General features: G+C 48.6%; 1 pseudogene; it reads left to right on the forward strand.

The window, feature by feature from the left end:
• Positions 1–10855: 10855 nt before the first annotated feature.
• On the forward strand, positions 10856–12476 carry LOC144771385 (18S ribosomal RNA; annotated as a pseudogene).
• The last annotated feature ends 4338 nt before the right edge of the window (positions 12477–16814 follow it).

Consider the following 16814-nt stretch of genomic DNA (forward strand, 5'->3'; position numbering starts at 1 on the left):
GTCTTGGATTATGCCGAGGTTACATGCGTGGTCTGTGGGGGTAGGAGGGGGCCGAGGGCAGGTGGCCAACATGAGTTGTTCCATGCGGTGGGGTGGGGTCCGAAGATGAGAACCTCGGTCTTCTCGGAGTTGAGTTTAAGACAGCTGTCCTTCATCCAGGTGGCGACGTTCTTCATTCCCTCTTGAAAGCTGAGTCTGGTATCTTCTGGGATTCTGGTGAGGGATAGGATTAGTTAGGTGTCGTCAGCGTAGGATACGATGTTTAGTCCGTGTCGTCTGACTATGTTGGCGAGGGGGGCCATGTACATGTTGAACATGGTGGGGTTCAGGGAGGAGCCTTGGGGGACTCCACAGATGATGTCCATGGGTTCGGAGAGAAAAGGAGGGAGCCTAACTCTCTGAGTCCTGTTGGAGAGGAAAGAGCGGATCCAGTTGAGGGCGGTTTCCTGGATCCCCGCGTTGTGGAGTCTGGTGGTCAGTATGCCATGCGATACGGTGTCAAAAGCTGCGGAGAGGTCCAGGAGAATGTGGGCCGCGGTGTGGCCCTGGTCAAGCAGCATGCGTATGTTGTCGGTGGCGGCGATTAGGGCTGTCTCGGTTGCTCCGGAAGCCGGATTGGGAAGTGTCTAGGATGCAGTTGTCTTCGACAAAGTTGGTCAGTTGGGTGTTGACAGGTCTCTCTGCTATTTTGGCCATGAAGGAAAGGAGGGAAATGGGCCGGTAGTTCTTTAGGTCAGTCGAGTCCGCCGATGGCTTTTTAAGGAGGGGCTTGACTTTTGCGCATTTCCAATCCGGGGGGTAGGTGCCCGTGGACAGGGAGGAGTTGATGGTGTGGGCTAGCTCTGGAGCAATGGCCGAGGAGGCTCTGTGGAAGATATGGGGGGGCAGGGGTCCGTGGGGGCTCCTGATAGAGTTTTCTTAATGGTTCTGGTGATGAGATCGATGGAGGCGGGGGACCAGGTGATGATGGTAGGCGTAGTGGAGATGGTGATGGTGAGAATGGACGCATTCGTTGGTTCGTTGAAGTTGACGTAGAGGGTCATGATCTTATGGTGGAAGAAAGTGCTTAGCTTGTTGCAGAGATCTTGGGAGGGGGTGATGTCTGAGGCTTCGCAGGTGGGTTTGTTGAGATGAGTGATGATCTTGAAGAGTTTGCTGCTGTTCGTTGCATTGATCTTTTCGCTGATGAAAGTTCTTTTGGTGTCTCTTATTAGCTGGTGGTAATTCCTCATGGTGCTTCTATAATCTGCGTGGGCTGCCGGGGTCTTCTGGTTCCTCCACGATTTCTCGAGGCGTCTACAGGTGCGTCTGGACTCGAGGAGTTCCGTCGTGAACCAGGCGGCTTCCAGAGGGCGTATGGTGGTAGCTTGTCTCATGGGAGCTAGTTTATCTGCGCAGCTGGTGATCCAACTGTGGAGTTCCGCTGCGGCCGCTTCAGTGTCGGTGAAGGAGGTGGGGGGTCCAGAAGGAGGGTGGAGTTGAGGAGTTCTGCGGAGATCTTGCTCCAGCTTCGTGGAGGAGGGCGCGGAGCTATTCTGGATGCGGCGCCGGACAAGAAGGTGAAATGGATACAGTGTTGATCGGTCCAGGCGTGCTGGGAGGTATGGGTGACCCGGATGTTAGATCCTGCTGCGAAAATGGGGTCAAGAGTGTGACTCGCCGTGTGAGTGGGGGATTTTACCAGTTGCTTGAGTCCCAGGTTGGTTCTCCAGTAGAGCGTTTGAGTCGGGGTCCTGGTGGTTGTTGAGGTGGAAGTTTAGATCTCCGAGTAGGATGTAGTCCATGGAGGTGATGGTGTGGGATGCAGCAAGTTCAGTGATGGAGGTAGTGGGTTGGGTTCGAGGTCCAGGTGGTCTGTAGATGAGCGAGACACGCAGTGTGGTCCTGGGGTTGGTGTGAATCTGGAAATGGAGGTGTTCTATGTTGGGAAGAGTGGTGTTGGTGTTGGGAGTGGAGAGTTTGAGGGCAGTTTTGTGCGCGATGGCGATTCCTCCTCCTGGGTGGTTCAGGCGGTCCAATCTCTCGAATTTGTAGCCTTCAGGTATAGGCGTGGCGATGTCCGGTCCGGAGCTTGCGTTTGTCCATGTCTCAGTGAAAAAAGCGACATTGGGAGTGAGAGTGTCCAGTAGGTCCCAAATCTCAGTGGCGTGTCAGTGGAGGGACCGGACATTGAGGAGGATGCAGTGGATGGGGTCGGTGGCTGAAGCGGCTTGAGAGGTGGTGCGTGTAGCTGTGTCAGAATAGGCTATGCTTGGCTGGCGGAGCTGCCGGTGAACGTGCTACCTGGACCGAGGTCTGGTCAGCACATGCGCTCCCCCGCAGCGGTCCCCGTTATCAAGGGGAGGTGGGCGGGAACAAGGAAGAAGCGGACGGGAGTCTGGAGGAAGCAGGGCTAATAGCGAGAGGCGGCAAGGCGCTACGGCGCTGAAATTACTGAGGGCAAACCTGTAAGTGAAAAGGAGAAAGAAGCACGAGCACACACAGTAAAGAACACAACACACAGAAACCCACAAGCGCTGATACCAGGAGCGCGTGAGTATGATGATCACGAAAACTTGAGGCAGAGTCGGGCGCGAGTCTCGAACTCTGCTGCTTGGGTCAGAAGAGGTTTTGCTTGGCTGGCGGAGCTGCCGGGGAACATGCTACCTGGACCGAGGTCTGGTCAGCACATGCGCTCCCCTGCAGCGGTCGCCTTTATCAAGGGGACGTGGGCGGGAACAAGGAAGATGCGGGCTGGAGCCTGGAGGGGGGCGGGGTTAATGGCGAGAGGCGGCAAGGCGTTAATGCGTGGAAATTACTGAGGGCACAACCTGTAAGTGAAAAGGAGAAAGAAGCACGAGCACACACAGTAAAGAACACAACACACAAAAACCCACAAGCGCTGATGCCAGGAGCGCGTGAGTACGATGATCACGAAAACCTGAGGCAGAGTCGGGCGCGAGGCTCGAACTCTGCTACTGGGTCAGAAGAGGCTTTGCCTGGCTGGCGGAGCTGCCGGGGAACGTGCTACCTGGACCGCGGTCTGGTCAGCACATGCGCTTCCCCACAGCGGTCGCCGTTATCAAGGGGAGGTGGGCAGGAACAAGGAAGAAGCGGGCAGGAGTCTGGAGGGGGCGGGGCTAATGGCGAGAGGCGGCAAGGCACTACGGCACTGAAATTACTGAGGGCACAAACTGTAATTGAAAAGGAGAAAGAAGCACGAGCACACACAGTAAGGAACACAACACACAAAAACCCACAAGCGCTGATGCCAGGAGCGCGTGAGTACGATGATCACGAAAACCTGAGGCAGAGTCTGGCGTGAGGCTCGAACTCTGCTGCTGGGGTCAGAAGAGGTTTTGCTTGGCTGGCGGAGCTGCCGGGGAACGTGCTACTTGGACCGAGGTCTGGTCATCACCTACCGGTCTGAAAGTGCGGTTTTGCTCCGAGTGACATGGTGCTGAGATGAGATGCAGCTACACTCGGGTATGAAACTGAGAGCTTAAACCGTGAACTCATTGCTGTAAAGTGATGTGCTCTGGTCTTTGTAGCATACGTGTGTGTGCAAGTAGTGTTAGTAGGCGTTTATAACATACAAGGGTTGGGAAGCGAACTACTGACCCCTACTGTGCGTTTATACTATACCATAAGTGGGAAGCGAAGTACTCATGCCTATCGGGGTGAACACGCGGGGACCGAGCTGATTGCTGTAAAGTGATGGGCTCTGGGCGCTGTAGCATATTGACTGCTGTAATATAACTATGTAAGTAGTATTAGTATGTGTTTATACAGGGAGTGGGAAGCGAACTACTCACCTCTACTGGTCTGAAGACTCGGGGATTAAACCATGAGCCTAACCCATGAGCTCATTGCTGTAAATTGATGTGCTTTGGGCGCTGTAGCATACCTGTGGAAGTAGTGTTAGTTTGCGTTTATACAATACAGGGAGTGGGAAGCAAACTACTCACCTCTCGTGGATGAAACCATGAGCTCATTGCTGTAAAGTCATGTGCTCTGTGTAGTATTCCAATGTAAGTCATAGTAGAATGTTAGTATGTAATGCTACTAGAATGTAAGTATGTAATGTTAGAATGTAGGGCTGTCATCAGGGGAATCTTGGGGAGTTTGTATAGGGTGCTGGAGAAGACGGTTGCCTTGCTGTCTGGTCCTGTTGGTGGCTGTTAAAGCTGTCTTCTTTTCCTGCAATAAATCTACTTATCGGATCCACTGTTGTCTGCCTCTTCACTACATAAATTTGGCGACGAGTAGGAGAAGGTAAAAAGGCAGCGCTCACCAATATTTGAGCTGCCTTGCTTTCTGCTGAAGACCCATTTTCTTCGTGAAGCTGTTTCAACTCATCCCAGGGTTGTCGGCTCATCAAACTATGTCATCCGACCTCTTGTAGGATTTATATTTTTTTATTTTGGGCTTCCTCTGCCTCTTCACTACACTCTGGTTGCTGTACTACATGTGGGCACGTAGTGTAAGTATGCATTTATACTAATTCTGTAGTTATGCAGTAACTGATGCATCATGGCCCTATGGAGCGCCACTATCCAGGTGCAGTTCATACAATGTCCCGGGGTGTGCATCCGCCGGACATTTATGTTTGCTATTACAGGCCGGGAGCATGGCTTCCACTCTGTGATAGCAAATCCTTGTTTGCCTCGTTGAAGCGAGAGGAGGACAACCTTGTATTGCTTAAATAAAGCAGATCCGGGTGATAAAAATCGAAAATAAAATGAAGCGGGGTCTCGCCCGTTCATTTAAATGAGCCCCCTGGTGGGGAATGTTCCTGGGCCAATCCTATTACTATATTGCGTGGTCTCTGCAATACTGGGGACCTTAATCTCACATGTAAATTAGGCGCGGGAGGGCACAGAGACGTTTTGCAGCCTAGGGGTTCGCCACGTCCCCGAGTATTGTTTACTAATTGTTCGGGGGGCATGGAGGCCAACTCAAGTCCGGGGATCACCACCCTCCGGGGCTTTACTTAAATATGCATGGTGGGCCTCGCTAGTCCCTGAAGCCTCGGTGGCCCTAGGCAGTGCCCTATTGGTTCTGTAATTACACGGGCAGTACTCATGGTGATATTAAGTGATACACTCATAGAACCCTTGCAGCTGTAGAATTACCCAGGCTTCATTTATGTAATAGTCTGTTCGTTTATATCTGGTAGGTACACCGCAAAATTATAAATGTTTTCCCTCATAACCTCCTATCAACCGCCGATTTTCACAATAAACTACAGACAAGTGTTGTCAGAAAAAGAAGACCCATATGCTCACTTATTTACTGGTAAAACAAATAACCTTAATTAAAACAACACAAATAAATGGAAACGCAACTTTATTCAAACAAACAATAGTATAACATGAAATAAGTGGGTGGGACTCCTCCGGAAGCAGCGTACAAAACCTGCAAGACAAAAAAGAAACATAAGTATGTGTGCCATGTCCAAGGGAACCAGAAAGGTATTCAGAATGAAAGAAAGAAAGTGAGACTGGGACAGAGAGCAAGTGGGTGGAAGGGAGAAGGGGAAGGAGAGTCAAAAGACCAGGGGGAGGAGGAGACAGAGCGTTGGTCTACTGCACCCAGCCCTCAATGTTCACCTCCCATCACCCGTGTGTCTGGGACGCTGGTGTCCAAGAGAAAGAGTGTGGTCCAGTAAGTCCTTAAAATGAAACAACGATATAAATGAGGCCAGAGATTACAATGTTATCTACGGCAACATCGCTTGCCTGCACCTGTGCACCTAGGCTGCTGCACCCCAGCCCCTTCCCCCGCACTGTGCTCAATTGCAGCACCTGCCACCACTGGTGTGTCCAACGACGTAGCATTTGAAATACCAGCCCTGGCACACTCAGTGCACTTTACTAGGGACCAACTGGTAAGACAAATATGCCAATCATGGATAACCAATCACAACAACAATTTACACTGAGAGCATATGCACTTTAGCACTGATCAGCAGAGGTACCACGTTACACTTGCAATTCCAGCCCTTCAAAAAAATGTACTATTGCAAAAGTCTGTGTTCAGGAGAGTGTTCTCTCCTTTGGATTCCATTCCCGTTCATCTTGAAAGGGAGGGTCACCACTGAGTGAGAGCAGGAAAAACTCCTCACCTGATGGCCTTAAAGTGGGCCCCTTGTAGGAGAGTAGCGAGAACATTTTTGATAATGCACAAGTGGGTGTGCACCCTGTGCTCGGTTCGGTGTGACATTTCAACCAGGACTTTCGAGGCGGACACATTAACATATGTCTCTCCTATGTCCCAACCAAGCTTTCATAAACAGGTCTGATGTGGACTGGATGTAATCAACATTTTATTATCTGACAGAAAGATATAATTTGGAAAACATATTTTAAATAAACTAATCACAGAAGGAGAATTACACATACCTATCGAAAATGGCATATGTAGGCACCACAACCTGGGAACAATAATTTATATTTTAAGTAAGGATAATATATTGCTATTTCAGTGGTTTGTAGTAATCCCTGTTTTTCTGTGCTGGTGGGAGGACGCTTTCTATTTAGGGACCTAGGGAGATACCTGTAAATTTCATTGCAAGTTTTATTGGACTGACCTCAAGCTTTTATTATTTTTGTCAATACAAACACAATACAATGCAATAGATAATAATACATCAATCAGTAGTAACACAGTCAATACAAAAGGCACTTAAGTACACTTTAAAGCTGAAACAATAAAGTTTGTTGGAAACATGCAGTAAGAATTTGGAACGCTCTGCCCTCCGAGATCAGATCCAATCCTTCCACTGCATCTTTCAAGAAACATGTCAAACGGCTATTCTTGAGTGAACACTAACAGCATCAACTTGTTCTCATTCCCCGTCTGCAAGTTTGCAGGCACATGCATCAACCTTTTTTGCGAGCGAACTGGTACAATTCGCACAAATCAGCCGTTTGCACCCGCAAATAGGACTTCTGCGATGCATCAAACAGTCAGGCTCTCGCAATTTAAGAAATCAAAATTTCTTGCGATTTCTTAAATTGCGATTGCATTTAAGGAATTGTAAATTGCGAATCCTTAAATGCAATGCAGGATGAAATCGCAAATAGCAATTTCGCAAATAGGGGCCGCAAAATACCATCAATTTGAACTTGATATTAAATTGCAAAAACTTTGAAAAATGTACTAAAGTGCATTTTTCAAAGTTGTAGGTTACATACAACCATGCCCTTGGGGCATGTGTGTGCGCAACATGTGTGCACAGATCAATTTCAGGGGTGCAACAGGGTGTCCTTTTTGTCTCCGTCCATCATCCCCTTTGGTTGCTTTGTCCTTTTGATGCCCTTGCACCCTTGAAATTGCATGTGCAATTTGCAAATTGCACATGAAATTTCCCATTTATTCCTTTGCTCCGTTAGGCCCATAGGAATGAATCGGGAGGATTTCCTTAATTGCGAGTCGCAATTTGCGAGTCGCAATTAAGGAATGTTTGGGAATCGCTAATTTTATAGCGATTCCTACATGCATAGGCTTTTGCAATTCCTTAATTGCGATTCCTTAGTATTCGCAAATAAGAAATCGCAAAAGCCTACATTGATGCATGTGCCCCTTGATTCCTATTTTTACAATGTTATTTCGATGTATTGTTTCTTTATCTTATTATTGGTACTTTGCTCTAGGGCAATTGACCCTTTCTTTACTCTGTTGTTTCGACTTACTGTATTCTTGCCTGTTAATTGGTAGCCTGCTCTAGTGCAATTATGATTAGGTACGGGTCAGGTCAACTCCCTACCTCCTGACCGTCATTGTTTTCCCTCCTCTGTTTGACAATGCACCATTGGTACAGTTGTGTTTTTTTTTTTGTGCTTTCGCCACATCTGTACAGCGCTCTGATACCCGTAAGTGGCTTGTTCGCGATTTATAAAACTTTTCAAATAAATAAAGAAAATTATATTTAGATTGAGTTTGTTTCAAATCGGTTTGCCTATTAAGGTAGTCATATGCCACGAACAGCTGTAATATACACTTCACTGTAGAAAGTTGAATTACAGTTTACTGGTGTGTGTTTCCTATGTGGACTTTATGCTCACGTAAATTTCAAATAGGCTTAAGAAGTGAATGTACCATGGACTGTGTCAGAGCAGTGCTTAATTTGTTAAAAGAAAATAAATGACAAGACCCTCGTCAGGAGGCAACTGCAGCTTGCACCTTCTATTGCCCCTGCCAGGGCTGCCAATGATAGCACCAACAAAACTACTAACCATCACACTCCTACATGTGTGACAATTCAGACTATTCCAGGCCTCTCAAAGCTATAAGAATGGTTTGAGCAGCAGTTATAAGTAATTTTTAATGTATGCTAAAGTAATAAACAGCTGTAGTTGTGCTCATCTCTAAATTAGAAAAACATTGCCACCATGTGGCATACTGTCATTAGTGCCGACTTTGACAATTAAGTGCTGATGCTGAGCGCCATAACTCACCAACTCAAATTAGGTATTGTGTCAGAGTGACCACAGATATGAATTTCATTTTTTGCACCCTATTTGTGAAGGCCCATGGGTCGCTCAGAGGGTCCCTCACACCTGCACAGAATTGGTTATCGTTACCACAGCGGTTCTTAGGGCTTTACGGAAAATACCGCGCTTTCATTGGGGGGCAAAATGTGCCATGCCAACTTCACCAGTGACGTTTTGTACGTCAACTAAATTAGCAAAAACATAATTTCTTTCATGTGACTCAGTATTTCAAATTTCCAGCTGCTCTGGATGCCCCAGTGATCGCTCATGTGAAGCTTCAAGCTTTGTCAGGGCTCCAGGTGGCCAGAAACATTCTCTCAAGTGTCTCCCTCTGTCCCTCGGTGTGCACAGATTGCAAGAAAGGGTAGTGCTCTGGCAGGCCCAGATGAGGAGGCCGGGACCTGGGGTGTGTGTGATGGTCCGCCATCTAACAAAGTGCCCTGGACCCTCATGCACCAAGAGGGCGCTCTGCATGGGGAAGAAGTCCTGACTGGGCACCTGGTCAGAGCTCCAGCTGACCAGGAGGTAGAAACCTCCGTCCCTGAGCTCCATTCTCTGGTCGACCTTGTCAAAAAGTGCCCTTCAGAGGATCCCGCAGACCCCAAAAAGGCTCCACTGCTTGCCCAGATTAAGAAGCTCTGAACAGGCACTGAGTCAGAGCTCCAGCTGGCGTAGGAGTGGGAGCCTCTGTCCCTGGGCTGAATTCTTCAGCCCAGCATGTCACAAAGTGCCCAGGAAGGAGCCCTGCAGGCCTTAGGAGGACACTTCTGCTTGACCAGGTGAAAAAAGGTCTGAGCCAGTTGCTGGAGACCTGGGGATGACTTCCATGCTCAGCCGTGCTAAGAACATCTGTCCAAGCTACTGTCAGAGATCCAACTAGCCACTGGGTGGAAGCCTCTGTTTCTGGGGCCCATTTTCTGGCCTGCCATGTCACAAAATGCTGTGGAAGGGGTCCCACTGGCACCGGGAGGTATCCCATGCTTGGCTGTGTTAAGAAGCTCTGGCTAAGCCATGGGTCTGAGCTCCAGCTAACCCAGGGTTTGAAGTCCCTGGGTTCCCTTCCCAGGCTTGCTGTGTCATGTTGAGAGTAGGACAGAGTTCCCTCAGTAGCATGAAGGGCTTGCCTGCTTGGTTGGGTGAAAACGGGCCCCAGGTCAGAGCTCTGGCTGCCCTGGGGTGGGGGACCCCCAACCCTGGCATCCCTTCCCTGCTCTCCATCATGTCACTTAGAGCCTGGGACAGGTTCCCACAGGCCAAGGTAGGGCTTCCCTGATTGACCAGATAAAAAATCTCTGACCGGGCCCTAGGTTAGAGCTCTGTGAGGCTTCTCAACAGCCCCATGCCAGAGTCCCTGTTTGGAGTCTACAAACCTGGCCCATTAAGCACCATGGCCCTTCCAGGGGCCAGCGGAATCTTATTCATTAGATACGGTGTGACCAGATAGCTGCACTTCAAGCCTGAGTATCTGGTCACACATGCCATAGGAATGCACCCAAGCTTCCCTGAAAGTTCAGATGAGGGCTCATTTGACTCTTCAAGCCCAGCCAGAGCACCAAGAGGTTGGATACATTTGCTTGAATACCGCCACCCATCACTCAGTCAGTATGCCCGAATCAAAAGAAAAGAAGGTAGCCTTCCTCCAGATTTGTGGGGACAAGGTACTAGGGACCCCCTTGTCATCCAGTTGTTCTCCCCAAGTACGGCAAGGGCTTCGGTCTGTGGATGCCTTCCAGCCCTGTCTGATGGACCTTTCCTGGGAGCCAGTGTTCCTGAAGAGGAGGCAGGATTGAAATGCTGATGTCCCCAGTTCAGCCTGCTCTGGGACTGTACCTCCAGCACCATACTCTGATCAATTGGGAATGGTTGGTCCATTTAGGGTTGGACTGCTTGGCTGGGCCTGGGCTGTTGTTTCAAGCTCAGAGCTCCAGCTCGCCTGGGACTATCTAATTCGAGGGGTTGGCTTTAGTGGAGGTACTCTCCAAGGGCTTCCCCACCCAGCAGAGCAACCTGCTAGCCTGGGCCTTCCCAGTGGTCTGACTAAAGTGGACAGGTTCATGTGGCGCTACTCCTGGATGCCACCTGCCGGTTCAGGCCCCATGTGCCATATCGTCCTCCTTCTTCACCCAGTGCATTTCTACAGCAGCACGTAACAACTCCTCAGTGAGGTGTCCCTGCTGCAGAGGCCGGCACCCCTGCATCTCTCTCAGGCTGCCCTCAGCCCACCTCTCCCATAGCAGGGCAAACTTGGCCCGCCAATGCCCATTCGACTGTTCTGTCCATCAGGTAAGCAGGAGTTATCTGCAGCAGTCTCCTGAGGGGTGCAAAGGTTGTTTGGGATGGGCAGGCTACTCCTCCTCTTCCCTTCAAGCAAGTGTGGCTACCTGCTTGATAGTGCCAGTAGCATATGCTTGTCTCAAAGATTAAGCCATGCCTGTGTAAGTGCACATGGCGGGTACAGTGAAACTGCCAATTGCTCATTAAATTAGTCATGGTTCCTTTGATCACTCCATCTGTTACGTGGATAATTCTACTGTGGTAATTCTAGAGCTAATACATGCCGACGAGCGCTGACCTCTTGGGATGTGTGCATTTATCAGACCAAGACCAATCTGGGTTTGCCTGACTGCTTTGGTGGCTAGAAAACCTAAGGCCCATCGCACGTCCCACTAATGGTGATGATACATTTGGATGCCTGACCTACGTACTTTCAATGGTACTTTCGGGCCTGTCATGATGCCCTCAGGGTTCAATTCTGGAGAGGTAGCCTGAGAAAGAACTACTGTATCCAAGGAAGGAAGCGGGCAAGCAAATTACCCAGTCCCAAGGCAGGGAGGTAGTTATGAAAAATAACAATACAGGACTTTTACAAGGCCCTGATATTAGAATAAGTACACTTTAAATCCTTTAACAAGAGTCCCTTGGAACGCAACTCTGATTACTGCAGCCGTTGTATTTCTAGCTCCATTAGCATATAATAAGGTTGCTGCAGTTAAATAGCTTGTAGTTGAACCTTGTGATTGGGCTGACGGTCTGGCACAAGGTGAACTACAACCTGCCCCAGCCCCTGACTCTCAGCACTCCCTTAATGCCCTGGACTAAATGAGCTGGGGTATGAAGCATTTACTTTGAAAAAATGTGTGTTCAAAGCAGGCATGTGGCCTGAATACTTCATTTAAAAGTAACGGAATAGGAGTCTGGTTCTATTTTGTTGTTTTTTTGGAACTGGGGCCATGATTAAGAGGGACAGTCAGGGACATTCATGTTATGCAGCTAATTTTGAAATTCTTGGACGGGTGCAAGATAAACCAAAGTGAAAGCATTCACCTAGAATATTTACATTAATCAAGGAAAAAAAAGTTGGAGGTTCGAAGATGATCAGATACTGTAAAGGTTCTGACCATAAATGAAGTCCACTAGCGATCTATCCAGTGAGGTTAGTCCCATGATCTGGCAAGCATTTTCTTGGAAACCCAAGCCTTTGGGTTCTGGCTTGGGTTCCTGGAGGGAGGAATTGAAAGAAAGGCATAAGCAGTAGTGGAGCCTTCAGCTTAATTTGACTCAATAAAGGAAAAGGATTGACAGATTGATAGCTCTTTCTTGATTTTGTGGGTGGTGGTGCATAGCCGTTCTTATTCGGTGGGATCAATTTGTCTCATTAATTCTGATAAGAAACAATATTCTTCGATGCTAACTAGTTACACAACTCCCAGCAGTTGGCGTTCATCCTCTTTAAGGGACATGTGGTGTTGAGAATCACAAAATGGAGCAATAATAATCTGTGATGCCTTTAGATGTCGGCCCGCTACACTGAACAGCATGTATCTAACATTTGTCAACAGTGGCAGGTTACCCACTAGGCACCGTCTGTGCTAGGGTTTGAGGATTGCAATTATTTCCCATGAATGAGGAAACGAGGAATTCTCAGTAAGTGCAGGTCATAATAAGTTTACAATGGGAAAATTCCTTCCCTTGCTACACACAAACCCGTTACTACCACTTAGTTTGGTGAAGTCCTTGAAAGGCTGGGAAGGAGGTCTCCTGCCTGCCTGTGTGCTAGGTTCAATGCTGGACCTGGCGGGTTGTGGTTATTGATCTAGGAAGGGTGTACTGCCATGCCCCCGTGTCCCTCTTCAGCCAAGGGATCGATCCAGATACCCTTCTGCAACAACTACAAACTCAGATCAGGCAAGGTGGCGACCCTCTGAATTTAAGCATATTACTATGCACCAGAAAATAAACTAACCTGGCTTCTCTGAGTAAAGGTGAGTGATCAGTCAGATTCCAGAAAATATGTTGGTTGAGGCAGTAAGTATAATGGTGGCCATGGTAGTCAGAACCTTCCATGCACCCATACCCGGACATCACCAGCACTGGTAGCTGCAGGGCTAGGCTGCGATGAGTAGAAGAGACGCCTAGGTGTGCAAGGAAGCCTGGGGTAAGGGTCTAGGTGGAGCCGCTGCAGGTGCAGATCTTGGTGGCAGTAGCAAATATTCAAAAGAGAATTTTGAAAGCTGAAGTGAGCACGGGCAAAATGGGAATGGCATTTGAGCATGGATTAGTCAGTCTTCAGAGATTGGTCAGCACCGTTCGGATGGACAATGGCCTCTGTTTCCCTAGGTCCATCGAATGGGAGTCGATTACCTGGATCCCCTGGAGTAATGGGAAGGTCGGTCCCCTCCGATCCTGTCCACAGGATTGCCGCTTGGGCACACTTTGCCCTGACAGGACACATTTCCTTTGTGGCAGTGTGCAGTGATTGGCTCCAGGTCAGCTGTGAAGGTTTTGAGGTAGTATGTGGCTCGCCGCTCTGGTGGAGAGTGTTACAACCTTCTACTTGCAACCTCACTGTATTCACTGGGCTGAAAGGGATTGACCTCCTCCGCGCCCTCCCCAGGCAACCGCCCCAGCCCCTCTCATGATGGACCTGTGTGGGGAAAAGGGATGAGGTCCCCTGCTACCACACGAGTGGCAGAGACAGACACCCTCATGGCCTCCAGTGTGGTAACGCAAACAATCCCAGACAAGCCTCCAAGAGCCTGGGGAGAGTTCTCTTTTCTTTGTGAAAGGCAGACTTTCCTGGAACGGATTTGCCCAGAGAAAGGGGACTGGGCCTTGAAAAGCATTGTAGTTCCGGTAGCATCCAGTGACCTCTAGCTAGTCATTGGAAATTCAGGAGAGATGGTGTAAATTTCCTGCCAGGCTGTACAGATATCTGGAACCAGTCTCTAAGATGAACAGCCTCTGGTATGATGGAACAGTGTCTGTAAGGGAAGTTGGCAAGTCAGATCTGTAACTTTGAGATAAAGATTGTCTCTAAGGGCTTGGCCAACTGTGCTGAGGCATGAAGTGGAACTGGGCACATTCCACAGCTGGATGAGGCATTGCGCTCCGAGGTGGCATCGAATCTGGATATGAGCCAGGCACTTCCTGTGGATCACCCCTTCAGCTGTGGTTGCCTCTCCCTTTTCCCCTCTCTGGGGCGTGGTGCACACTTTCTGCCTTGGCCGGCATCTAACAGCTTACTTATGACTGGTGTGGACCAGGGAAACCTAGCAGTTTAATTAAAACAAAACATTGTGAAGGCTAGAGGTGAGTCTTGAATGATCTGAGTTCTGCCCAGTGCTCTGAATGTCAAAGTGAAGAAACTCAATGAAGTGCGGGTACAGGGTGAGAGTAACTTTGACTCTCTTTCCAATTCTCAGTCATAGTGGCCTTTACCTCCAAGTGTTCCCGCTGGTAACTGCTCCATAGGACTGGACCTTGCGGAGTGAAGTCTATGGAGACAGGCTAAACAAGGTACTATCATAGCCGGGAGCGTGATAGAGAGAATTGGTGCGGGGATAGCTGTAACTCTCTTAACCTATTCTCAGTTGCAGTGGCCTTTACCCTTTGTGGTCTCGCTGGTTATTGGCTCTTTAGTACTGACTCGGCGGAGGAAGTCTATGGAGACAGGCAAAACAAGGTTTTAGAGAAGTGGCGAATCAAACGAACCCAATACCAGATGGGGTAGTTCCTGGTTAAACAAAACCCCGTTAAGATGGCGAAAGGGGGCGCTGTCTTTTAAAAAAAACCTCCTCCTTACTGACTTACCGGACTCGACAAACTGGCTACGCTCTCCAACTCCCAGTTCCGTGAGGACAGCATGCAATTTAGTGGCTGTACTCCGGAGCCAGTGTTGATGTTGGAAGCGAAATACGCTGATGGGCAGCACAATCAATAACCCAGAAGGAGCCACCGTAAGGTGGTACAAAATAGATTTCTAAATTGCTTACTCATACATGTACACAGGCGATATAATAAACAATAAAATTGATAATGTTATGTTATTTGTACTTATAAAGCGCACTGCTACAGTGGGGTGTCCTGGCGCTGAGTACTGGTGACCTGGGGAGCATCGAGCTGTTTAGTGAGAGAAGAATCATGTTTTTAAACCCTTGTGAAAAGAAGTGAGGTCTAGAGCATTTCTGAGATGGAACAGAAGTTCATTCCTTGCTTTGGAGGCACAGTGGATAAAGATTCTACCTCCTCAATTAGTTTTCTTAAGGGTGGAGGTTTGGACTAATTTGGAGCCGGAGGACCACAGTGTTCTGCTTGGGACGTACCATGTAAGTCTGGTTTTAAGAAACTCCGGGCCAATCCCATTACCCCCCTTGAAGATGACACAGAGTGCCTTGAAGCGTGATCTAAGTGGAACTAGGAGCCAATGGAGTTCCCCTTTGACTGAGGCAAACCTTGGTGTTTCGGTCAACATTCTCTCTGCCACGTTCTGGACCAATTGCCGCTTGTTCATATGTTGTTTCTGAACATTGAGATAGAGTCTGTTGCTATAATAGTGGACAGCGATCTGTCTTTTGGGCCACATATCTCGTGCCTTTCAGGGAAGTGTTTCGGCATTCTGCGGATGCTGAGAAAGTTCCTTCCTTTGGTGTCACTTCACCATAGGAAAATAATTGTTCAGGCACTGATTGGATCACGATTAGACTACGCAAACGTCCTTTTTTTGGGTTTACCGAAGTATCTTTTGACCCGTTTGCAAGTAGTACAGAACTCGGCAGCCCGAGCCATCTATGTACTCCCAAGAAGAGCAGGTGCCACTGTATTACTTAACACCTTGCACTGGCTACCTACTTCAAAGAGGATCCTCTTCAAAAGCCTGACACTGGCTTTCAAAGCTCTACATGGCGTAGGTCCCAAGTATATTGGGAAACGCCTTTTTTTTACCAACCCAGCAGGACCCTGAGGTCAACTTGTCTGTCCAAAATGATGGTCCCTGCCATTAGGCGTGCAAGAATGGGAGGCCGGTCGTTTCGCTACCTGGTCCCGCGGGCCTGGAACGAACTACCACTGCCCTTGAGAGAGGCTACCAGCCTTCTTGCTTTTAGGAAGGGCTTGAAAACGTGGCTTTTTACTAAATAATATTTATCTTTTCTTTTCTTAGCCTGCGTTTTAGTTGCTATGTTGCCTTCTATCTGCTGATATTCTTCGCCAAAGCGCCGGGATGCTCCCTGGAGTAGCCGAGCGCTATAGAAGAAAAAATTAACATAACATAACATAATCCAGGCAGGACATAATGAGTGCAGTGACGACCGTCCTTAGGTTGCTCGCTGACAGGAAGAACTTGATTTTTTAATTATTCTGAGGACCATGAAACATGCTGAAGTCACCTGATTCACTTGGTCCCCCATGGTGAGCTTGTTATCCACCGTAACTCCCAAATTCTTGGATTTCCTGGAGGGTATTGGGCAGGATCCCAGATCCTCCGGCCACCAGTCCGGTGTCCAGACCCAGGGATTATTGCCAAATTTTAGCACCTCAGTTTTAGCTGAGTTGAGTTTTAAACAGTTGAATGACATCCAGGTAGAAATAGAGCTCATACAGTTGTGGAACCGATCCCCCACCTCCCTTTCCGCTCCCTCCGCCAGCGATAACACAATTTGTGTGTCATCAGTGTAGGAGGTGAGCTGGAAACCAAACGACCGGATGACACTGGCCAGGGGTGCCACATAGATATTAAAGAGTGTAGGGCTCAAAGCTGAGCCCGGTGGCACCCCACGGGGAAGCGAGAAGGGTTCAGAGGTGTTGCCATCTAGGTCTACCGTCTGAGACCTGTCAGACAGAAAAGAATGCAGCAGTTTCCATGCTATGCCCTTCACACCAATATCAGAGAGCCGGTTCAACAGGACCTTATGGTGGACCGTATCAAAGGCCGCGGATAGGTCCAGGAGGGTTAAGATAGCATTTCCTTCCTTATCCATGGCCTCTCTAATTTCCTCATTGATTTTATTAAAGCCAGCTCAGTACTGTGAAAAGCTCTAAACCCATATTGCGATGGGTCCA

This window comes from Lissotriton helveticus, chromosome 7, assembly GCF_964261635.1.
Source record: "Lissotriton helveticus chromosome 7, aLisHel1.1, whole genome shotgun sequence".
Classification (NCBI taxonomy): domain Eukaryota; kingdom Metazoa; phylum Chordata; class Amphibia; order Caudata; family Salamandridae; genus Lissotriton; species Lissotriton helveticus.